This window comes from Solanum lycopersicum, chromosome 12 (assembly GCF_036512215.1).
Source record: "Solanum lycopersicum chromosome 12, SLM_r2.1".
Lineage (NCBI taxonomy): Eukaryota > Viridiplantae > Streptophyta > Magnoliopsida > Solanales > Solanaceae > Solanum > Solanum lycopersicum.
Window position 1 is genome coordinate 63,521,801 of NC_090811.1, and position 26,481 is coordinate 63,548,281.

Sequence of the window (26,481 nt, forward strand, 5' to 3'; positions counted from 1 at the left end):
ATTCAACTTTTACACTCTTAATATTCATAAATCTCATCTTTTCATATTCAAAACCTTCAAATATTTAAACTAAAACATTATGATATCTTTTGATATTCCTTCTATTGTATCTATATAAATTCAACTTCTTTATCTTATGAAACCTCTACCAAGATTATTAGGCTATTATTTTTGTTCTATAGTTAAAGTAGATGAAGAAGACTCTTGAATATTTATAGGATATGGAATGAGTCGATAAGAAGTTAGAGAATTATGTACTAATTTTATACTTATTTTTCATCTTTATATACATCAGTATTATAAGAATAATGTATACATTGTATTTTTTTTAAATCTGTTTTTTTTTGTCTTTTTTCTCTGTTAGACTTCTTAATTTAGTTTTCTATGAATGTTTTTTATTGTCGTATGTCTTTATTCTTATTTTTGTAATTATTACATTTTATTATTCATTATAATTTACGTATGTATTTCCATGAGTTTTAGTCATTCTAACATATCTATAAAAATTTACATGAAACACACGTGCGAAGCACGTGCTCAAAAACTAGGAAACAAAAAAAATACACAAATACAGTGAAATATTGATTAAAATGTAGTAATTTTTTAGGAAATAAGACTCAACTTCAATAACCTAGTTATTTATATAATTTGCTCTAAAATTAATTTGAATTTTATCAAAAGAAATTATTATCTTTATTTCACGTACCAAACGATTCCTCAATCTTGTAAACCCCAAATAGAAGAGGAGGCCTTTTGTTCGAAAAAAAGAATAGGAGTCCCAATTCAATAAAATGAGCCCACAAGTCGTTCACACCATGAAACAATGGTCACTCTGTCCTCCATAGATCTTAACAACGGTGAAAAGACTATAAATACCCTATAATTTGGTCTTTATATATCATTTACTCTGCCGTTATAGTTCAAAAGACCATCATTTCTCGATTCCTTCTAGATTTTTGGTGGTGTAGCTGCTCTTTTTACCACCGTTTCCCTTTTTGGGCAAATCAAGGTATGTTATCTTCTTTTTTTTTTATTTTCTTTTTTTTTGTTTGAATTTTGTGTTTTTCAGGATCAAGTTAGCGTTTTTGTTTGCGATTTTATGGTTTTATTGAAGATCAATTAATGTTGGGTTTGTTTTTGTGGATTTGGTGTAGATGGAGTAGTTGTGAGTGGTGTTTTTTTTCAGTGGACGTTAAGGCCTTGAATCGAGGAGAGGGAAGATCAACTAGGATCAAGTTTGGTAAAGGAGGGTGGATTTCGTAAGTTTTCGTGTTTGAAATGGGGAAAAGAGGAGCTTGATGAAGTTGATAATTTGTTGCCTTGGGAGTCGTTTAATATGGATAGTAGTAACCAAAGGATGGGTTTTTTCAGCCATGACTAGTTGGTTAGAGGATTTTGGCTTTATGGTAGATGAGAATTATTGAGGTTGAAAAACTTATTCGCAAGATGGTAATTCATCAAGGTGCGGGTTTCGAGTTGATTAATGCAAAGTTAAGATCAAAGTCAAGAGTCAAGTCTAGAAGTTAAGAAACAATACAAAACAAAGTTTTTCAAAGTTTTCAAGACTTTTTAGCAATGTTTTAACTATGTTTTAAAGACTTAAGAGTTGACTTCATCAATGAGCAAAGTTGAAGTTCTTTCCTTAAAGAAGTATATGGGACTATGTATTCCCAAAGAGTTTTAAAGAAATGTTTTCACATTTAAACAAGAACGGAAACTGAAATTTCCAAAGAGCATTCGAGCTAGTTTTTAGAAAACCGCAAAACCTTTCTAATTGAAGCAAGCAGGGAAATTGAGATTTTCAAAATAGCTTTTAAGCTAAGTTTTGACAACTAATATCAAATCACAAAAGAAGTATGTGTTAAAAACATAAGATCCAGTATATTTTGGGAGTAGTATTGAGCACCGGTTTAGGAACGAGCATGAGTTCATATAACTCACATCTCCATAAAATCATGTAGCCACCATGGGTAAATATAAGGTCATACTTTTTAGATGAACCCTTTTCACAATACTTGTGGATCCATTAGGCAGTTCAGGTCTAAAACCTTTGGCCTGGTATAGGATGCGCTGGCAGCGTGAGGTAGATCGTTGTATCATCACTATAGCTCTTATGTGATGGTTGTCGGCTAGAGAAACTTCCACAAAAGTTATTGTTATCTTATAAACAAAATTTATTTGTATTTTGACATGCATATCATTGTCAATTGTACCTCTGCATATACACAGAGTTTCCAATATATTTTTAAACATCTTTTCTTTATATTGCACTTGTGTTTAAATTTTTTTATATTAAAATAGTAGTTATGTTGAGTTAGTTGAGCTAGGTAAGTTCTTCAGTTTTTTAGACTCTTTCTACCCTATGTTTTTTAGCATTCCAACTCACATATTCGTACATGCAATGTATTGATACCAAATAACATGCATCGTGTTATAATGCAGACAAAGGTAATGAGGATCGGCATCCAGCGCACCTTTTATCCAGTATAGCACTCCAGAATCAGTTGGTGAGCCTCCTTGCATTTAAAGGACTCCTTTTTTTAAATATTAGTTGTTAGGATGTTGTGGGTCTGTCCAAATATCCATCTCAGATGTTTAGAGACATCATAGATAGTCAAATGTTAGTCCTTTGAGTCGTTACATTTTCATCAATTATGTTATAGACTTGGGTGGGCAGCTTGCCAAGTTGAATGTTTAATTTGTTATTCTTACAATAACCTGTATTTATAAGGTTAATAAACAGAAACAGAAATAAGATGAAGCAGAAAAAATATAAAATACAAGAATTAATCCGATTCCACAGAAACTACTGTGTGTCCTTAAGAAATTTAATCCCCTCACTGTACCCAAGGTTATGGATTAATTTCTCCCAAGATAAAACGGATTAAACCTGTTAAAGAAATAACGGTACCTCAAACTTCTTTAACTTCAACGAACTTAAGAACACCATCAAGTCACACAGACTCAGTCGATCGACACTTTGATTTTATTTGAAAAAAAATAAATGCAGAGAAAGAAAAAATTTTCAGTGTTTGAAAAATCAAAAATTGACTTCCTTTTATAGCCATTTTCAGCAAGGAACATGTCTGTTCAGTGAAATCTATTCAGACCCATTTTATCCAGAAATTTGTGTCTTTTGGAAAAAATAACAACTTTTCAAAAAAATGTGTCTGTTAGGAAAATAACTACTTTTTTGAAAGTAACGACTTTTCGAAAAAGTAACCGTTACCCGCAAATTTATAAGAGATAATATTAACAGGATTTATTTGATTTAACAAAAACTGATTAAATAAATTTTGTCCAAAAAATTTATCAATCAATTACATCATTTTCCAAATCCAAATCCAAATCCAAAGCCGAGCCGAGCGAGCGACGACGACGACGGCGCGAGGGGGCATCTTTTTCTTAGCTCTTTTAAGAAGTAATGGAAGTATTTCCTTCTATAAGGACAACAATTTCCATTTCTTTTTCCGATATGGGAGAAATGACTTTTCATTTGCACTTTGCAAATGACTTTTCATTTTCCCTCCAAAGTAGTTCCCTCACTTCTCATATTCTCTCTTTTCTTTCCCATTCACACTTTCTAAAACCCAACAATCCCCCACATGAATGGGGAAGGCTATTGTTAAAACACATGCATGAAAAAACTTGTGTGTCTTGTAGGTAAAGGTTAATAGCATCTGGATAAGTAGGTTTCCCTTTAAACTTTCCGTAGTGAACATATATCGGATATACTTGGTCAATCGGTAGATTTGATAACTTTGAACCGTCGAGCTTTGGAGTATACCTAGACAACATATGTCACACAATCAACCCTTGAACTGTTCTTAGTTCTCATTGTTTTGTTCGTTTCAGCCATGAACATATCTTGGATAGCATGTTCTTAAAGAACTGCCCTTACCGGATTCTCCTTGAAGCAGCTTACACTTCACACTTACATAGGTGATTTCTAAATGTGTTATCCCATACATACACCATTTGATATTCCCTGTATCAAACTTAGAAACCATTAAGAAGTCCTTATGTCTTTATCCTGGTTACTAAACATTGTCTCATAATGAGAATGGACCATAAAATAATAATAATAATTTTTTTTCTTTGGCAATGTTGAACCGTCATCAATGACACCTAGATCTTGGGATCTCTAGTCTTCTAGGTACAGTTACCGCCACGATGACTTGTTCTCGGCCATAGTCCCATTCCCGTCGATGATTTCTCAACTCCCTCTCTATTTAGTCCTTTTGTAAGTGGATCCGACACATTATCTTTTGACTTCACATAGTCAATTGTGATAATTTCACCAGAGAGTAGTTGTCTCACAGAGTTATGTCTTCGTCTTATATGACGAGACTTGCCGTTATACATAATGCTTCCAGCCCTTCCTATTGAAGCTTGACTATCACAATGTATGAATATATGGGCCATTGGTTTTGGCCAAAATGGAATATCTTCTAAGAAATTTTGAAGCCATTCAGCTTCTTCACCTGCCTTGTCTAAAGCAATGAATTTAGACTCCATTGTAGAGCGAGCTATACATGTTTGTTTGGATGATTTCCAAGATATTGCTCCTCCACCAATAGTAAAAACGTATCCACTTGTAGATTTTGTTTCAGTTGACCCAGTAATCCAATTTGCATCAATATCCTTCAAGAACGGCTGGATATCTGTTGTAATGTAAAGCATAGTTTTGAGTGTCATCTAAGTATCCCAAAACTCTCTTCATTGCCAACCAATGATTATTATTAGGATTACTTGTGTATCGACTCAGTTTACTGATAGCGCAAGCTATGTCTGGTCGTGTAAAATTCATGACATAAATTAAGCTTCCCAATACGCTAGCATAGTCCAATTGAGACTGACTTTCGCCTTTATTCTTTGCAAGATGAAGATTTACATCAATTGGAGTCTTTGCCCTTTTAAAATTCAAAAATTTGAATTTTTCATGTATCTTTTGAATATAATGAGTTTGAGACAATGCTAGACCGTTAGGAGTTTTAAGAATTTTAATTCCTAATATCACATCAGCAACTCCTAAATCTTTCATGTCAAACTTACTAGCAAGCATACGCTTTGTAGCTTTTATATTAGCAATGTCTTTGCTCATTATAAGCATATCATCTACATATAGGCATAAAATAACTTCCTGATTTGGAGTATCTTTAATGTAAACACATTTATCACATTTATTGATCTTAAATCCATTTGACAACATGGTTTGATCAAACTTTGCATGTCATTGTTTTGGTGCTTTTTTTAGCCCATAAAGTGACTTAATAAGTTTGCACACTTTCTTTTCTTTACCAGGAACTACAAAACCCTCAGGTTGTTCTATGTAAACTTCCTCTTCAAGCTCTCCATTTAAAAAGGCTATTTTCACATCCATTTGATGAATTTCAAGACCGTATACTGCAACTAGTGCAATTAACATCCGAATTGATGTAATCCTAGTCACTGGCAAATATGTGTCAAAATAATCAAGACCTTCTTTTTGTCTAAAACCTTTGGCAACAAGTCTTGCTTTATATTTGTCAATAGTTCCATCGTCTTTCATCTTCCTTTTAAAGATCCTTTTTGAACCCAAAGGTTTGTTCCCTGGAGGAAGATCAACCAACACCCAAGTATGATTGCTTAAGATTGATTCAATTTCACTATTAACAGCCTCCTTCCAAGAGGTTGAGTCGCTAGACAACACTGCTTCCTTGAATGTTTGAGGCTCACTTTCAAGAAGAAATGATACAAAATCTGATCCAAATGAAGTAGATGCCTTTTGACGTTTACTGCGTCTTGGACTTTCTTCATTTTGTTCATTCTCTTTTGGTTCTTATCTTGGTTGTTTAGATCCCCCACTAGATGACTCAAGTCTAGTTTTATACGAATAGATATGTTCAAAAAATTAAGTACTATCTGATTCCATTACCGTATATCATAAATATCCGGATGTTCGGACTTATGAACCAAAAAATGACATGCCTTACTATTTGTGGCATATCCAATGAATACACAATCCACAGTCTTAGGTCATATTTTTACCCTCTTAGGTATAGGAACTTGGACTTTGGCTAGACACCCCACACTTTGAAATATTTCAAATTGGGTTTTCTACCTTTCCATTTCTCATATGGAATTACATTTGTATTTGAGTGAGGCACTCTGTTAAGTATCTGATTTGTTGTAAGGATAGCTTCCCCCCACAAGTTCTGGGGTAAACCTTAACTTTTAAGTAAGCATTCATCATTTCTTTTAAAGTTTGGTTTTTTCTTTCTGCAATTCCATTAGACTGAGGAGTGTAGGGACCAGTAGTTTGATGGGTTATTCCATTTTCTAAACATATTTCTGCAAATGGAGATTCATATTCTCCACCTCTATCACTTCTGATCATTTTGATCTTTTTATCTAACTGATTTTCAACTTCAATTTTATATTGCCTAAATGCATCTATTGCTTCATCCTTACTATTTAGCAAATAGACATAACAATATCTAGTGCAATCGTCAATAAAAGTTATGAAATACTTTTTCCCACCACGTGATGGTGTTGACTTCATGTCACAAATATCAGTGTGAATCAATTCTAAAGGATTTGAATTCCTTTCAACAGATTTATAAGAATGCTTAGCATACTTAGATTCAACAAAAATTTGACATTTTGATTTATTGCACTCAAATTTTGGCAAAATATTTAAGTTAATCAGTTTTCGCAAGGTTTTGTTATTAACGTGTCCCAAACGTTCATGCCATAAATATTTAGACTCAAGCAAGTAAGAAGAAGCAAAATCTTTATTCATATCAACTGCAATTACATTGAGTTTGAAAAGGCCATTACTAAGGTAGCCTTTTCCTACATACATATCATTTTTGCTTACTACTACTTTATCAGAAACAAATACACATTTAAATCCATTCTTGGTCAGAACTGGAATTGAAACTAAATTCTTTCTTAATGCTGGAACATATGAGACCCTATTCAATGTCACCACCTTGCCTGATGTCATCTTTAATAGGACTTTTCCGGTTCCCTCCACCTTTGCAACAGCGGAGTTTGCCATAAATAATTTTTCATCTATAAGTGTTGGAGTATATGATGAAAATAATTCTTTGTTGGCACAAACATGACATGAGGCACCAGAATCTATCCACCATTCTCTTGGATTTCCAACCAAGTTACATTCTGAAAGCATTGCACAGAGATCGTCCATTTCTCCTTTGGATTCAGCCAAGTTTGCTTGATCCTTCTTTTTCTTGTCCTTCTTAGGACCCCAGCATTCATTTAGCCCTATGACCATGTTTACCACAATTAAAGCAGTTTCGACTAAATTTCTTCTTAGGGGGATTGCTTTTTGGACCAGATGCTTTCTTTCTTTTCTTTAATTTTGTGGGATCATCTTCAACAAAATTTACTCCAGATATTGCTGAATTACCACGTGACCTCTTTTCTGCAGCCTTATTATCCTCTTCGATTCTCAACCTTACTATGAGATCTTCAACAATCATCTCGTTGCGTTTGTGTTTCAAGTAGCTTTAAAGTCCTTCCACAATGGAGGTAACTTTTCAATAATTGCAGCCACTTGAAAAGCATCATTCACAATCAATCCTACATTAAAGGTTATGTGAGTATTAAGAGAAAACTTAATATTTCTAACATAGGCATTAAATAAATTTATACCTTCAGCAAGGAGATCATGGATTATGACCTGCAATTCTTGAACTTAGGTGACGACAGCCTTACTGTCTATCATCTTATAGTCCAGAAATTTTGCCACAATGAATTTCTTTATTCCGGTATCTTCTGTTTTGTACTTCTTTTCTAAAGCATCCCAGAGTTCTTTTGAGGTTCTGGCATTGCTTTACACATTGTACAGATCATCTTGCAGACCACTCAAAATATAATTTTTACACAAAAAATCTGAGTGTGTCCACGGTTCTGTTACCAAGAATCGTTCATCAGCCGGAGTTTCATCTGACCTAACAGGAACATTCTCATTAACGAACTTCTGCAGACTCAACGTAGTGAAATAGAAGAACATCTTTTACTACCATCTTTTAAAGTCGATTCCAGAAAACTTTGCAAGTTTCTCAGCCGGTGCTAAGGCAGCATTTGAACGATTATTTGCAGTCGTTGTTGTTGCAGCACTTACTGTTCAAGCATTTGTTTGACTTGAGTTAGTCTTTTTTTTCTGTCACAAATGGCAGATAAATTAAGTATTTGAAATACTAACAGTAAAGAACAAATCTTTACACAAACTGTTTCTGATTTAACGATTAAGTTTTTATGTTCTTTTAATCATTAATCGAATGAGTTTTAAAATTCAAGCAGAGTAGAAAACCATAAAGGTTTTAATCTCCAGAAACCTCAAATATACAAAATGATAAATTTCTTAAGATTGTTATTCTTACAATAAACTGTATTTATAAGGTTAATAAATAGAAACAGAAATAAGATGAAGCAGAAAAAATATAAAATACAAGAATTAATCCGAGTCCACAGAAACTACTGTGTGTCCTTAAGAAATTTAATCCCCTCACTGCACCCAAGGTTATGGATTAATTTCTCCCAAGATAAAACGGATTAAACCTGTTAAAGAAATAGTGGTACCTCAAACTTCTTTAACTTCAACGAATTTAAGAACAACAACAGGTCACAAAGACTCAGTAGATCGACACTTTGGTTTTATTTGAGAGAAAAATAAATGCAGAGAAAGAAAAAATTTTCAGTGTTTGAAAAATCAAAAATTGAATTCCTTTTATAGCCATTTTAAGCAAGGAACATGTCTGTTAATTTAAATCTGTGCAGACCCATTTTATCCAGAAAGATGAGTCTTTTGGAAAAAATAACAACTTTCCGAAAAGATATGTCTGTTAGGAAAATAACTACTTTTTGGAAAGTAACGACTTTTCGGAAAAGTAACCGTTACCCGTAAATTTATAAGAGATAAATATTAAAAGGATTTATTTGATTTAACAAAAACTGATTAAATAAATTTTGTCCAAAAAATTTATCAATCAATTACATCATTTTCTAAATCCAAATCCAAATCCAAAGCCAAAGCCAAAGCCAAAGCCGAGCCGAGTGAGCGACGACGACGACGGCGCGAGGGGGCATCTTCTTCTTAGCTCTTTTAAGAAGTAATGGAAGTGTTTCCTTCTATAAGGACAACAATTTCCATTTCTTTTGCCGATATGGGAGAAATGACTTTTCATTTGCACTTTGCAAATGACATTTCATTTTCCCCCCAAAGTAGTTCCCTCACTTCTCATATTCTCTCTTTTCTTTTCTCATTTACACTTGCTAAAACCCAACATAATTTTTAGACATTCTCAGATTATGTTATTATTCAGTTCAGTTAGAAGCTACTAATCCTTATAAATGTGCATATAATCTTCCACTGAGTTAAGTAAGTCATGTCAAGGGTCCGCTCAAGGCAACCAATGGTTTCGAGTGCTGGCCACACCTAGGGTATAGGTTCGGGGCGTGACAATTTGTGACGTTGTTCTGTATTTTATAATCACTATATAATATTTTTTTATGAACTTGATCAAAATGAAAATAGTAGCACAACATGAGGAAATATTTTAATACATACTCGACATACAATTAAATTAGTACAAGTTGATCACCATTACATTTATTTAATTAAGATGAATCAAATATTATTTAAACTAGAAAGCTCCTATCTAAAATATTGAATTACCATTTTTCCTCTCTAATAAATTAAAATTTTAGGAATATCTAATTAAATAATAATATTTTAACTATATAAAGATTGAATTATATAAATACATCTTCCTCGTATAAAAAATGTAATTTCCCTACAACAAAATTGTTGAAGAAAGCTTTAAGGCTGATGAAACATGTCAAAGGAACAATAGACTGATGGAACATGTCGAACAATAGACTCATAAAGGCAAAATATATTTGTTGTTATATGTGGATGATATTATTGTCACATAATGTAATTCGTCTCATGTCCCACAGTTGGTGCTATAACTTGGGAAGGAGTTCACTTGAAAGATCTTGACTCTTTACACGTCTTTCTAAGGTGAAGTATTTCGAAGGAGGAGTTCACTTAAATCAAAGAAAGTATGCTGGTGAATTGTTGCTGAAGAAAGAGATGACTTTTGCAAAGGTTGTAGTCACTCCTTTGGCTCAAAACCATGGTCTGCATGAAGCTGTAGAAAGTCTTATAGATGCCTCTTCAGAATGATAGTAGGGAGCCTTCAATATTTGACCCCACTCATGCTGTAAATTTAGCAAGCCAGTTTCTGCAAAGCCCAATCATTAAATATATTCAGGGGGTAAAAAGGATTCTCAAGTACATCAAAGATACTATACACTTTGGTCTTAGAATTATTTCACAATCACCATATAGGTTGTATGGCTAAATAGATTCCGATAAGGGAAGTTGTACCACTACTAGGAGATCAACTACAAGCTATAACATCTACCTAGGTGTCAATTGTATATTTTGGACCTCCAAGAAACATATCATAGTAGCCCGATCGAGTCTTGAAGCTAAGTATAGAGCACTAGCCTCCACTGCCACAGAACTGACTTAGACTTTGTATCTTCTACATGACCTTAGAGTGTTTCTTCGATCTGATCCTACATTGTATTGTGATAACATGAGTGCCTTGTACATGACAGTTACTTTAGTTATGCATGCTAGAACCAAACATGTTGAAACGAACTATCATTTTGTTCATGAGAAAGTGGCCATGAGACAACTTCTTACTCACTTTGTGTAGTCTAAGGATAAGCTAGTTGATATTCATACCAGAGTCTTCACAAAGAACGTTTTCTCTGATTTTTGCAGTAAGCTAGGAGTTACAGTTCGTTCACTCGACTCAAATTTATTCGATCGAAATAATATGCGTACCAGTGTTTATCATTCTGTTTGATTCTATTTTAATATATGATTTAAATTGTAAATTTCAAATATAATTTTAAATTTATAATTAGATTGCATCTAGTTAAATTTAATTGACTATTTAAAAAGAATTTAAGAAAAACCTCGTTAAGGCTCCCACAAGGCTCATCATGAACAAGTGTTCCAGAAATAGTTATTTGACTCATATCCATATTTTGGATGTTGAATAAAATAGAATACATATATATTTGGATATTTGTCATCTTTTCATGGACAGTCCAATTAGAAATCTAAGTGCATTTGGATACATAAAAACATTAAGTAGATTTGAGTGTAGCAGTGCATCCATTTTTAGAACAGTAGAATACATATACTTCTGAATAATTATATTGCAATAAATTCATTATCATTTGTTTTTTCCCTGAATTTTTCAATTGTATTTATACATTAACATAATTGTATTAAGAATATTAGAATACAATTATTCTTGCCATGGAGTTCGTCTGTTGTAAATCAAAACAAATAAGATTCATTCACAATTACAATAAATTAATTCAAAACAAACTTATGTGAAATGCCTAAACGTTTGAACAAAAACAATGGCAACAATGAAGAATGGTGTACAATGTATTTCAATTTTTTTTAAACTGACTAGAATTCAAAAGTATATTCACTGACCATATAATTATTAGTTGTTTATGTAATGATCTGAAATTGAGAATTTAAGGACATAATTAACAAGATTGTTATAGTACCAGAAATTACCTTATATAATGCAGTATAATTAAAATTATATAAAAAAACAAAAAAAAATACACAAATACGGTCAAATATTGATTAAAATGTACTCATTTTTTGTAAATAGCATTGAACTTCAATAATATAGTTATTTATATAAATTGCTCTAAAATTAATCTAAATTTATCAAAAGAAATTATTATATTTATTCCACGTACCAAAACGACTCCCAATCTTGTAAAGTCCAAATAGTAGAGGAGTCCCTTTGATCGAATAAAATACAGGAGGCCCAATTCTATAAAATGAGTTCACCAGGCATTCACACCAAGAAACAATGGTCACTCTGTCCTCATAGAAGTTAACGATGGTGAAAATCCTATAAATACCAAATAAGATACTCTTTATATATCTCACTCTGCCGTAATAGATCAAAAGCCCTTAATTTCTCTATTCCTTCTAGGTTTTGGGTTTGTAGTTGCTCCTTTTTTCTACAATTTCCCTTTTTGGGCAAATCATGATATGTTTATCTATCTATTTTTTTGTTTTTTGTTTGAATTTCGTGTTTTTTTGGAACAAGTAGGTGTTTTTGTTTAGTGTGCTTTTGCGATATTAGGATTTTGTTGAAGATCAATAAATGTTGGGTTTTGGCATAGGTGGGTGAGCGCTGGGTGGTGACTGTTTTGGATGGAGGTTATGGCCTGGAATCGAGAAAGGGGAAGCTCATGTTGATGTCTCTTCCGCCCGCCTCAAGACTTGTTAGGTTATTCCAGGGCCTTGCCAACATTTGACAGACAAGACAAATGTCCTCTAATTAATGCAACACTTGAAGAAAATAATGCTTACATATATGGTAATAACCAGTCTCTCCATAACTTGTGTTAGGAGTCTTCCGTTGTTCACAGACGAGAAAGACAAGTGGGGGAGAAATGGACAGTCTCCATGGCTTCACCAAGTAAGCATTGCAAACCCCAAATGATAATTCTTTAAAAGTATTTGTTGTATGTGTGATTTCATTTTGTTATTTGTTGTATTTTAGTATTGGAATGAAACATAGAAGAGAGGATTTAGTATTCCTATGGTCTACCCATCTATTTAGTTGTTTATTTTACATTATTTCGTTATTGTTAACTTTCCCATATGTGTATCCATTTTTCAAACTATATGGCGTGCTTTAATTTATGCGGAGTTTGTTGCGAGATTTTACTGGGCATCGTTGTTGTTGTTGTTATGGTCTACCCTTACTATTTGGGATTAATGTGTATATAGTAGGAGTAAAAATTTTCCAAGAGTTCCACTCGATTATTAAAAACATTGTTTTTCCAGCTAATATTTTGTATATCTACAACCCCTCTCTTTCGCACTTCCACATCATGGAATAATTTCATGAATATTTGGACTAAGGTTGCGTCCATGACCCTCTTAACGCGATATGAATAGAAATCAGCCCAACTGTTTGAGAGATTTTTGTGGGATTGAATGAACCAACCTGCCTTTTGTAGGCTAGCTCTTTTTGTGTATTATAGTTAAATGAACTTGTCTCCAGAATTTCTCCATTATCACATAACTGATTTATCTAAATTTTTCTTTGACTTTCATCTTCCATCTCGGCTATGTTTGATTCAGTGTTTCCTTCTTTTTTAAGTTGGATTGATGTCCTTGAGCTGAAGATCTTTCATAAACAACCTCTTTATCGCCACAAAGTAGTGGTAAAATTTGCACTCTCTACATTCTTCATACTCTACTAAGTGTGATTTCACTAGGTATATTGTTGTTGGTGATGATAATATTTTTCACTAGGGAAAATATGAAAAAGCTCCTTCTACTCTTGATAGTTTTAGATGAATAAATATTAAGGTGGAAAGCTCCATCTTAAAAATTGAATTACCATTTTGCCTCTCTACTAAATTAAGAATTTAATTAAATAATATTTTAATTATCTAAAGAGTGAATTATAAAAAATTATAAATGCATCTTTCTCACATTAAATGATAAAATTGACCTAGATTTAGAATGAATTGTAATCAAAAAATAGAAAGGAGAAACGCTTTCTCTCCTAAGAAAGTTTTCAAACAAACTAAAAATTCAAAGTTCATCTTTCTCGTTGGTGATTTTCTAATCGAACAAGAATGAACTGTAGTCGATTCTAAAAGAAGTAACTATAAAAAAAACAACTTAACACAGAGATAAATTGGTTGAAAAATACATAATGAATATCAAATAGTAAGATTATATAAATCAATATGTTCATATGTGATTTTACCATTTCCTGTATTGCTACCATAGACCTTTTCTTTTATGAACTTCATCGAAATGATAAGTATTGACACAACATGAGGAAATATTTTTCCACACACTCACATACAATTAAATTGGTATAAAGCACTGTTATGTTTCTCTTAACTAAGTTGGATTCATATATGATATAACTTACTTAAGAGAAAAATAACGTATACTTACACTAAATTAATTGCATGTCAAGTGTGTGACAAAATATTTCTTTATGATGTATCACTACGCTATCATTTTGATCACGCTCACAAAAGAACATGTTATATGCTAAAAATACAACAACGAAATAGTAAAAAATCATACATGAATATGTTAGAATATATAGTATTATTATTTGATGTAATAATTTGATATTCATTATTTATTCGCCAACAAATTTATATTTCCGTTAAATCAATTTTTTGGTTACCTCTTTAGGCCCGACTATGATTCATTCTTGTTCAATCATAAAATCACCGTCTTGCTAATAGGAAGATCTTATGGGAAAATCTTAGGAACATTAAAACATCTTATAAAGATATGTGGCTCATCAGAGGTGATTATAATGAGCTAACTTTTTTTTTCTTTTTTTTTTAATAAAAAGAAAAGGTTCTCAATGAGAAAAGTACAAGCAGGGAGGATTAGGCTTCCTTACTAATCTTAATGAGGTAAATGACTTCTACTAATTAACAAGCATGAACAAATTACGAGCTAGAAAAAACTAGATATTGGATTATCATCATAGAGTTTATAATAATTCTATGATGATACTACAAATGAGAATGCTTAAGTAATTCAAAAATACAAAATCTAAGAATAAAGTTGAGTTATCAAAGAAATTCTGGAAAGAAAAAATGTTGGTAACCCTTTCTGAGTAATTACAAAAAATTGTATTCTATTGGCTTATTTGAGATCTTGACAATTATTTTGGAGTTTATCTGATTGTTTGAGGTTTTTGTATTGGATTTGAGTTTTATTTGATTATTTGTCAAAGCAAATATTGAATGTATCAACTTCTTTTCTGCTTATGATTCAGAGTTTTCCTGGTTCTAATTTTATTCTCCTTAAGAATTTGTTGTAATTTACACTTTTAACTCGCATTTTTCTATTCTCGTGAAGCTTAGTACTGAAGAGAAGCAGTAGATAGGTGCAAAAAGGTTACGAGTTCATGTTCAATTAAGTTTTTGTGAGTTTCATGGGATAAAACGACAACTTACTACAACTTATACTCCTCAACAAAATGGAGTATGTGAGAGGAAGAATCGAACAATCATGAATGTTGTGTGAAGCCTTTTATAAAAGAGCCATGCTCCAAAAATTGGCCTGAAGCAGTTTGCTGGAGCGTTTATGTGTTTAATCAAAGTCCGTCTCGTGCTATTCAGCTATGACACCAGAAGAAGCTTGGAGTGGACAACAACCAGATGTTCAACATTTAAGTGTTTGGATGCATTGCATTTTCTCATGTTAAAGATCAGAAAAGGACAAAGCTTGATGACATAGTCAATAAGTGAGTTTTTCATAGGTGTTAGCAGGGAGTCGAAAGCTTACAAGTTGTACAATAGTGATTATCAATCGTGGTGTAGTGTTTGATTTAGATAATGTCTGGTCGTGTGAAGAAAAGCCAAACAACCAATAACTTCCTTTGGATCTTGACGATGGAGAAAAAGAGCAAGAGCAACCAGTAGCCGATGAAGGTGCTTCTACCTTGGTACATCAAGAAGGCACCAACTTTCGAGCTCAACAAAATCGAACAAGGCCAACATGGATGGCAGATTATGGGTGAGCGTAAATGTTCAATCTGAAAATAAATTCATCTACATATTTAGCTTTATTTTCTGGTTGTGATCCCGTAAAAACTGAGGATGCCTATAGAGATGTAAAGTAGCAGAAAGAAATTGATGTTGAGATTGCCGCAATTGAAAAAAACAATACTTGGAAGCTTACGGATCTTCCAAAAGTCCAAAGATCGATTGGAGTTATATGGATTTATAAAACCAAACTCATTGAGTCTGGTGAAGTTGATAAGTACAAGGCGCTCTTGGTTGTTAAAGGATACAAACAAGAGCATGGTGTGAATTACAAAGAGGTCTTTACCTCGGTAGTCAGACTTGATGCCATCGGATTGGTGTTGGCATTGGCAGCTCAAAACAATTGGCCGATTTATCAAATTGACGTAAAATCAGCCTTTTGGCACGGAGAGCTGCAAGAGCACATATATGTTGATCAACCTCCTGATTATGTGATGCATGAAAGTGATCACAAAGTTTATAAATTGAAAAAAGGCTTTATATGTGCCAAAAAAAGCTCCCCGAGCTTGGTACAGTTACATAGATGCATATTTTAATCTAGCAAATTTTAGAAAATGTCCATACGAGCATACACTTTATACAGAACTTGCGGATGGGAAACTTGTGATTTTATGCTTATACGTAAACAATTTGATTTATACTTGGAGTAATCCTATATATCTTGAAAAATTTAAGTTATCCATGATGAGTGAGTTTGATATGTCTGATCTTGGCTTGATGCATTACTTTTTGGGCATTGAAGTAAAGCAATCAAGTATTGAAATTTTTATTTTGCAGAAGAAATATATCTAGGAAACATTAGAGTTTTGGAATGCAGAGTTGCAATTCTGTCACAACACCAACAGAGTTGGGACTAAAGTTGGAAAAGAATCTTATTGGAAAGAAGATTGAAAACACTCTTTTCAAACAACTCGTGGGATGCCTGATGTATCTGACAGTCACCAGGTCTAACATAATGTATTTTGTTAGTCTTGTTAACAGGTAAATAAAGCTCCGAAAAGAGATTCTTATGTTGGTTGCTACAAGAATTCTAAGGTATTTTTAAGGTACCATTGACTACTTGAATACAAGAAAGAAGGCAAGTCAGAGTTAATTGGCTTTACAGATAGTAATTTTGCTACAGATAAAAGAAGACAGGAAAAGCACTTCAGTTTATATGTTTATGCTTGGATTTGAAGTTGTTTCTTAGTGCTCCAAGAAGCAACCAATTGTCCAGTATAAAAGCAAAGTGTGTAGCTGCAACTGTGTGGGCTACCCAAGCAATTTGGTTGAAGAAGATAGTGGTTGAGCTTCATGTTAGATAGAAAGAACCAATTCTTATTTACTGCGATAATGGCTCGGCGATTAAACTTTCAAAGAATTCAATATTGCATGGATGGAGCAAACACATAGATGTTAAGTTTCACTTCCTGAGATCTCTCACGAAGGAGAAAGTTATTAATATTGTCTATATTGTCTATTGTAGAAGTGAAGGCCAAGCTGCTGATATTTTCACCAAGTCCCTCAAGCTGGCAACATTCAGAAAGTTAAGGAAGCTACTTGGAGTTTGCACTTTAATGGAAATCTACGATGAATAATGTTATTAAGCTGAAGTCGTAGACTTATCATTTTAAGGGAGGGTTTATTAGATATTTTAATAAATTAAGTGTCTTCATTTCTAGATTTCAGGGTATATGGTTGTTATTCCCAAATTACTGGAAACGTGTGACTTAGTAGGTCAATTTTAATTTCTTTTATGGCTTAGTGGTTGAGATAATGTAGGATTAGACATGCCTTAATTTCATAAAGGTATCACTTATGCACATAATAATTTGTTATAGAAAATAGTTGTTTACAATTATCATAATTGTATTAATATAATCACGGTAAATTAGTTGTAAACATATTTCTATAGTAAGATAAATATTTATAAAATTATGTATGTATATGTGTTATTTATATTATTATTTTTTACATATGAATCAAATACTCATCAAAATAGTATTAAATTGAAGACAAATTCATCGACGACATGTTAAAAGTAAATTAATGAGACAATCTTTATAATAAAATTACGAAATTATATAACTATTATATGCTTTATGCCTTAGATTTTTTTCTTTCGAACAATATATTTATAAAGTTAATATATATTAAGGTGTGTTCATCTTTATATTCGATTAATTACTTTATAAAGTTTTAAGTGTAATCTTTATTTAATATATTAGAGGTTAATCTATGACTAATAATTATATCAAATTTAAATTAAAATCAACATCACAATTATTTAAATTTTATCTTGATCCTACTTTGAGATTATTTTTTCTTATATATATATATTTTTTTTGTTAATTAACTGTATATTCATTAATCAACAAATGGTATTGACAGATCATGAGAAATAACATCAGTTTGTTAACTAGAAAAAACAAAACTCAGAGGAGATACAACTTTGAGATTATTTTTTATTTGGCTCAAACCTATTCTATTAAAACAATACATAAACATTTTAGTGCAATTAATTAAAGGTATTCATCGTTGGATTTAATTCAATTTTATAGACATATTGGTAAGCTTTAAACATAATTGAATAAATAGTGGTTACCGTTAATTATTTAAATTAAGAAAATTTACATCAAAGTTGAAGTATAAAATTGCACTAAGGATTAATTTTCACTCAAGTTCATCTTGATCAATTATTTTGAGAGAATTATTATTTGACTCAAATTTATTCGATCGAAATAATATGCATATTGGTGTTGATCTTTCTGTTTGGTTCTATTTTAATACATGATTTAAATTGTAAATTTCAAATAATTTAAAATGAATTTAAGAAAAAACCTTGTTAAGGCTCACACAAGCTTCATCATGAACAAGTGCTCCAGAAATAGTTATTTGACTCATGTCTCTATTTTGAATGTTGAATACAATAGAATACATATACATTTGGATATTTGTCATTTTTCATGGACTGTCCAATTAGAAATACAAATGCGTTTGGATACATAAATATATTAGTAGATTTGAATATAAGAGTTCATCCATTTTTTTTACACTGGAATACATATACATCTGGATAATTATATTGCAATCAATTCATTATCATTTGTTTTTTAACTGAATTGTTCAATTGTATTGATATTTTTAAAAAAATTATATAGGAATACAATTATTTGCAATTACAATAAATTAAGTTAAAACAAATTATGTGAAATGCCTTAACGTTTGAACAAAAACAATAGCAACAATGAAGAATGGTGTACAATGTATTTCAATTTTTTTTAAAACTGACTAGAATTCAAGAGTATCTGCTGACCATATAATTATTAGTTGTTAAAGTAATGATGTGAAATTGAGAATTTTAGGACATAATTAACGAGATTGTTATAGTACTAGAAATTACCTTATATAATGCAGTATAATTGAAATTGTAAAAAAAAAACAAGAAACAAAATAATACACAAATACGGTGAAATATTAATTAAAATGTACTCATTTTTTTTAGATAGCACTGAACTTCAATAATCTAGTTATTTATATAAATTGCTCTAAAATTAATCTCAATTTTATCAAAAGAAATTATTATATTTATTCCACGTACCAAAAAGACTCCTCAATTTTGTAATGTCCAAATAGTAGAGGAGGCCCTTTGATCGAAAAAAATTAGAAGAGGCCCAATTCTATAAAAATGAGCCCACCAGGCATCCACACCAATAAACAATGGTCACTCCGTCCTCATAGAAGTTAACGATGGTGAAAACCCTATAAATACCTAATAAGCTACTCTTTACGTATCTCAATCCGCCGTAATAGATCAAAAGCCCTTAATTTCTCTTTTTCTTCTAGGTTTTGGATCTGTAGCTGCTCCTTTTTTCTACCATTCCCTTTTTGGGCAAATCAATATATGTTTATCTATCTATTGTTTTGTTTTTGTTTGAATTTCGTGTTTTTTGGAACAAGTTGGTGGTCTTCTTTAGTGTGCGTTTGCGATTTTAGGATTTTGTTGAAGATCAATAAATGTTGGGTTTGTTTTTGTGGCATAGGTGGGTGAGCGTTGAGTGGTGACTATTCTGAGTGGAGGTTATGGCTTGGAATCGAGAAGAGGGAAGCTCATCTGAGATCAAGTTCGATGAGGGGGGTAGATCTGCTATGTTTTGGGGTTTGAATTGGGAAAAGGAGGAGACTGGCGAAGTTGCCTTCAGATCCCTTTGATATGGACAGTAGCAACCAAAGGATGGATTTTTCATCCTTGACTAGTTAGTTAGAGGATTTTGGCTTTATGGTAGATGAGAATTAATGAGGTTGAGAAACTGATTTGCAAGATGGGAATTCATCAGGGTGCGGTTTTTTAATTGATTGATGGAAATTGTGAGCCGCTGGGGATGAATTTGAGAGAGGGATTGAACAATGGTCATGGTCTAATGGATGGTGAATGATCATTGTGGTGTGGATGGAGGTAATCCATCGAAGGCATTGTTGGTTGTCGTCCCATGGTTATTTAGGCTTGGGGGGACCTATTTGTAGTTGAAAGAATATGCAGCCATTATGGGATGTTGTTGTTGGGGATCCACTTTTATGGAGAAAAATTATCATAGTTCATCCATTTTGTACTAACATCACAAATGATATCCTTATAAACTTGACGAATACAGCTCAAGCCCATCTTTATTCTCTCAATCTATTTCACTGCTCAAAGCTCACTGATGTTGGTTTGAAGCTCAAAGGTCAGTTGTTTCTCTTGTGTTTTTTGCTTAGTTATTAGGAACTGTATTACCTCAACAGTTATAAATAGTAAGAAATCTATTAAGCACACAGTTAATTTAGAAACCCTAACTTGTAAACCACACTTTTTCATACTAAACTTATATGCAATTTGAACTTCCATGTTGAGGTCTCTTCAGCCCGCCTCAGTACTTGTTAGGTTATTCCAGGGCCTCGTCAAAATTTGACAGACAAGAGAAATGTCCTCTAATTAATGCAACACTTGAAGAAAATAATGCTTATATATATAGTAATAACTAATCTCTCTATAACTTGTGTAGGAGTCTTTCATTGTTCACAGACGAGAAAGACAAGTGACGGAGAAATGGACAGTCTCCATGGCTTCACCAAGTAAGCATCGCAAACCCCAAATGATAATTCTTGAAAAATATCTATTGTATGTGTGATTTCATTTTGTTATTTGTTGTATTTAGTATTGGAATGAAACATAGCAGAGAGGATTTAGTATTCCTATGGTCTACCCCATCTAATTAGTTGTTTATTTCACATTATTTCGTTGTTGTTAATTTTCCCATATGTGGATCCCTTTTTCAAACTATTTGGCGTGCTTTAATTTATGCGGAGTTTGTTTATCCACAAGTTAAGGGTAAGATATGTTTATACTCTATCCTCTATAAATCCAACTTGAGAATTTACTGGGTATCATTGTTGTTGTTGTTGTTATGGTCTACCCAAACTATTTGGGATTAATGTGTATATAGTATGAGTAGAACTTTTCCAAGAGTTCCACTTGATTATTAAAAACTTTGTTTTTCCAGCTTATATTTTATATATCTACAACCCCTCTCTTTCGCACTTCCACATCATGGAACAATTTCATGAATGTTTGGACTAAGGTTCCAGCCATGGCCCTCTAAACGCGAAATGGATAGAAATCAACCTAAAAGTTGAAGAGATTTTTGTGGGATTGAATGAACCAACCTGCCTTTTGTAGGCTAGCTCTTTTTGTGTCTCCAAAATTTCTCAGTTATGACATAACTGATTTATCTAAATTTTTCTTTCACTTTCATCTTCCATCTCGGCTATGTTTGATTTTGTGTTTCCTTATTTTTGTAAGTTGGATTTCACTAGGCATATTGTTATTGATGATGATAATATTTTTCACTAAGGAAAATATGGAAGAGCTCCTTCTAGTGTTGATAGTTTTAGATGAATAAATATCAAGGTGGAAAGCTCCCATCTTAAAAATTGAATTACGATTTTGCCTCTCTACTAAATTAAGAATTTAATTAAATAATAATATTTTAATTATCTAAGATTGAATTATACAAAATTATAAATGCATCTTTCTCATATTAAAAAATGAAATTGACCTAGATTTAGATTGAATTGTAATCCAAAAATAGAAAGCAGAAATACCCTAGATTAGGAACGCTTTCTCTCCTAAGAAAGTTTTGAAACAAACTAAAAATTCAAAGTTTCTCTTTCTCATATCAAGATGGTGATTTTCTAATCGAACAAAAATAAACCGTAGTCGGTTCTAAAAGAAGTAACTATATAAAAACCAACTTAACACAAATATAAATTGGTTGAAAAATAAATAATGATTATCAAATAGTAGGAATATATAAACAATATGTTCGTATGTGATTTTACCATTTCCTTGTATTGCTACCATAGACCTTTTCTTTTATGAACTTCATCGAAGTGATAGAGTATTGACACAGCATGAGGAAATATTTTTCCATACACTCGACATGCAATTAAATTAGTAGAAATCATCGTTATGTGTCTCTTAAATAAGTTGAATTAATATATGATTTAACTTATTTAAAAATAACATATACTTATACTAATTTAGTTGCATGTCAAGTGTGTGATAAAAATATTTCTTTATGATTTACCCTAGTCCACTACTCTATCATTTTGATCAAGTTCATGGAAGAAAATGTTATATGATAACAATACTACGAAATGGTAAAAAATAATGCATGAATATGTTAGCTTATATAGTATTATTATTTGATATTCATTATTTATTCGTCGATAAATTTATATTTGCGTTAAGTCAAGTTTTTTGTTAACTCTTTATGATCGACTATGTTCGATCAGAAAATCACAATCTTAATAAGAATTTTGAATTTTTAGTTTGTTCAAAACTTACGAAGGGAAAACATTTCAATCTAGGGTGTTTCTCCCTTCTATTTTTAGATGGTGACTCATTCTAGATTCACGCAAATCAACATTTTTAATATGTGGAAGATGGACGTTGAATTATTAGTTTAAGTAAAAGTTCCTTACCAGAGCAGCGATCTATTTAGACTGAAGTCAAAAGTTATATGTAGGAGTTGTTCACCGTAGTATAGTTATGACACCAATACTACCAAATTTAGCAACTAGATAGGAGCAATGAACTCTCTTTGCTTATAAGACATGTCAATCACTATCCAAAAATAGAAGAGAGAAACAACCTAGATAGGATCAATGAAATCTTTTTGCTTATAAGACTTGCCAATCACCATCCAAAAATAGAAGAGAGAAACAACCTAGATAGGAGCGCTATTCCTTGTAAGAAAGTTTTTAAACAAATTAAAATTTCAAAGTTCTTCTTATCAAGTTGGTGATTTATGATCTAACAAGAATGAATCATAGTCTGTCCTAAAAGATTTAACAAAAAAAACCCGACTTAACACATATCAAGTGGTTGGAAAATAAATATAATAATGAATATCAAACTATTATATCAAATAGTAATAATATATAAATTAATATGTTCATGTGTGATTTTACCATTTTCTTGTATTGCTAGCATATAAGTTTTTCTTTTATGAACTTGATTCAAAATGATAGAGTAGTTACACACATGAGGAAATATTTCGCAACACACATGCAATTAAATTAGTATAAATTATCATTATGTTTCTCTTAACTAAGGTGAATTAATGTATGATTCAGCTTGATTAAGAAAAACATAATGGTAGTGTATACTAATTTAATTGCATATTTAGTGCGTGAAAAAAATATTTCTTTATGATGTACCACTACGCTATCATTTTTATCAAGTTCATGAAAGAAAATGTTATATGCTAACAATACAATAACAAAATAGTAAAAAACCATACATGAATACGTTAAGTCGATTTTTTTGGTTACCTCTTTAGGACGACTATGATTCATTCTTGTTAGATCATAAAATCACCAACTTGATAAGAATTTTTAGGCGTTTAGATCGTAGTTTTGACTATTGTTGTCGTCTTTGAATTTTCTGTTGGACATTTTGTTGGTTATTAGTTAATTGCTTAAGTCAAATTTGTATTCTGATTAATAATAGCTAGTTTTCATATTCTGTCTCATTTTTCAATCAAATAGACTGATTAAGAATTTGTAGTGATTCTTTAAACTCTGTTTCTCTTATCATGAAATTTGTTAGTGTTGTCTTACATTAGTTATCCTTTAAAATGTCTATATAAGCTGAAGTGCTTGATGATCATAATAGTTTTGAGAGTTCTTATATGGTAGAAGAGCAGATTCAGCAGAGGGTTAATTTTTAGTGATTAACGGGAGTTTAAATCTTAATTATTCTGATTCAGTCTATTTAAATGCGTTTGATTTTTAGTGATTAACATTCATTTCATTAAAGTCCATTTGTTTCTTTTTTTTTAAAAAAAAAAACTCTTAATGGATCTTAATGAGTCTGAATGATTGACTCTATTAAAATAATAAGTGTTCTTTTCTTAAACAGATTCTCTTTTTCGTTGCTTCTCTGCTGGACAAGTTTCAAGTTTCTTCCTCTTCTTTTCCAAACAAGTATCATTTTTTTTCTTTGAATAAGTTTTCATAATCTTTTACAAGTATTTATTTAATATTTCTAATATATAAAATATTCTTGAGTGAATTCATATTTATGAAGGACGACTCTTCTTGTCACAATTCGTTTGTTCTCAAAACTTTTTTGGAAGAAGTTATCATTGTTTCTTGAGAAAAAATTATTTGAAAAAAGAAATAACTCATGAGTGATAATCTTATTCTTGAATTAATTGTTTGGAAGAAGTATTTTTTGTTTGGATCATAAGTATTATTGACATAGTATTTAATTACAATTTTAAAAAAAATATTAAAAACAAACAATTTTAATGAATTAGTGTTCAGACCTAAAAACTACATTTCAATATTCAGACAAATATTCGATATTTTAATCTTAATACTAATCTTAATATTCAGATACCGCATTTAGATTCAAGCCTCTTAATTTTAACGAAAACAAATAAGGCCTAAATCTGCTTAAGAACCGGACCATATTAGGTGTATAGTACGCAATCTTACCTAATATTTCTGTCATCCAAAAATATTCATTTGTTTAGGTAATACTCCGCAGCATTAGGAATTATGTTATGCTAATAATATGGAAGCAGGACAAACACTTTCTGTCACTAAACAGTAAAATCCATTCTTATATATACAAATTGTGAGGATTGGAAGCAAAACATTAGGTTGAAAGTGAAAAATAAATTGTTAATACACAAGTTGTACTACTTATATACATTTTAATTAATAAAGAAAAAAAAAAAAAGCAAGCCAATACCCCTCATTTTTTTGTGAAATTATACTAGCTATTAGAATAACGACAACTATCATGAGTCTGAATAGAACAGAACGGATACATAATATTCGAGTAACAATATCTAATTAGCTTAAAGTTGAAGCATATATATAATCGAGTTGATTTAACCCGTTAAGAATGCACAAAATCTCTTTCATTCCACAGCAACATCAGCTATATGAAACCAATTTCTTTGGAGGAGCTCTACAATCTCTTCATCTCTGGATATTGTAACATGTTATAGTAAGTATCATAAATAAAATTAATATTATATAATTGTATTAATTAATAATGTTATATATGTTCTAAGTATTACAATAATAATGTTACATATATATACCTTGATTTAGAAGGAGACTTTGGGGTTTGGTGACAAAAACGAGGGCTTCATCATATCCTTCACATGTGATTTCTCCATATTCATCTCTATAACAAACTACACCCGTTGACTTATCTTCAAATACCTATATATATTCATATAAATATAATAAATATATTACGAAAAATCAGTAAACGTTTGTACATGAATTGATTGATATTTTTAAAAAAAAAATAGTAGTACGAATAAGAAGTGAAATTGATTACATATAATTAATGTAAAAAAAATAGATGTTGACGTCTAACTGAATTCAAAATTTAGCTCATGAACGAAGGATATTGCTTAAATCCTTATAAAAAAAACCTTTCATTTCTTTTTCACGTTCAAAATTGGACATCTGATGTATGAATAATTTAATATGAAGGTCCAACATAAATTTCAAATTATTGGAATGACTCCTACTCTAATACATGTCTAGATAGACTATAGGCCTTATATAATTTTATATAATATTAAAGCAGACAAAGGTCTTGGAGATCGAATCCACCATCACCTTTAGTATAAAGAATGAAATACCTTAAACCCATTTTTCGAAGTTAATTTGATCTGACACGGAGTTGTTGACGATAACGATGATGATGATGATGATGCAAACACTACTCGTCTATGGACAGGCAATCTTACTGTCCTTGTAGTGAAAGATGATTTGGTAACTAGAAAAGATGTTGAAAGAGAGTTTACCACAGCCATTGAAGTTAATGGAGAGAAGAAAAATAAGAAGAAAAGAGTGAGAGAATGCTAAGGAATGTTAGTTTATGGTATGAAGTATAGTTGTTGAGGGACTTTATATTATATAGTTTTTTCTGTAACTTAATCTTGCTAGTACTGTTTGGGGAAGACTTAGTACACATTACTACTTTTAATTTGTAGTACCTAACAAAAAGAGTTTGGATTTTATTTGCTTATATTATATATTATAGTATATCTAACTGCTTGGTGCTAGAGTTTTTTTAATTTGTTTTGGTAAGTTAAAATAGATGATGAATAATAGTTTCTTTGTTATAATTTATTTGTTTTGTGTTGATTTGAACTAAATCGTTTAAAAAAATAAAAAGAAATTTTGAATCTTGTGATCTTAAATCAAAGATATGTTGTTATATGTACCAAAATGTGCTTTAATCGA

General features: G+C 31.4%; 1 long non-coding RNA gene across 1 annotated transcript; it reads right to left on the minus strand.

Moving 5' to 3' along the window:
• Positions 1-24,800: 24,800 nt before the first annotated feature.
• LOC138340588 (uncharacterized) lies at positions 24,801-26,120 on the minus strand. Its single transcript, XR_011213253.1, has 3 exons — positions 25,875-26,120; positions 25,320-25,443; positions 24,801-25,200 (listed from the first exon to the last, which is right to left on the minus strand). It is a non-coding gene; the product is annotated as an uncharacterized lncRNA (long non-coding RNA).
• Positions 26,121-26,481: the final 361 nt, after the last annotated feature.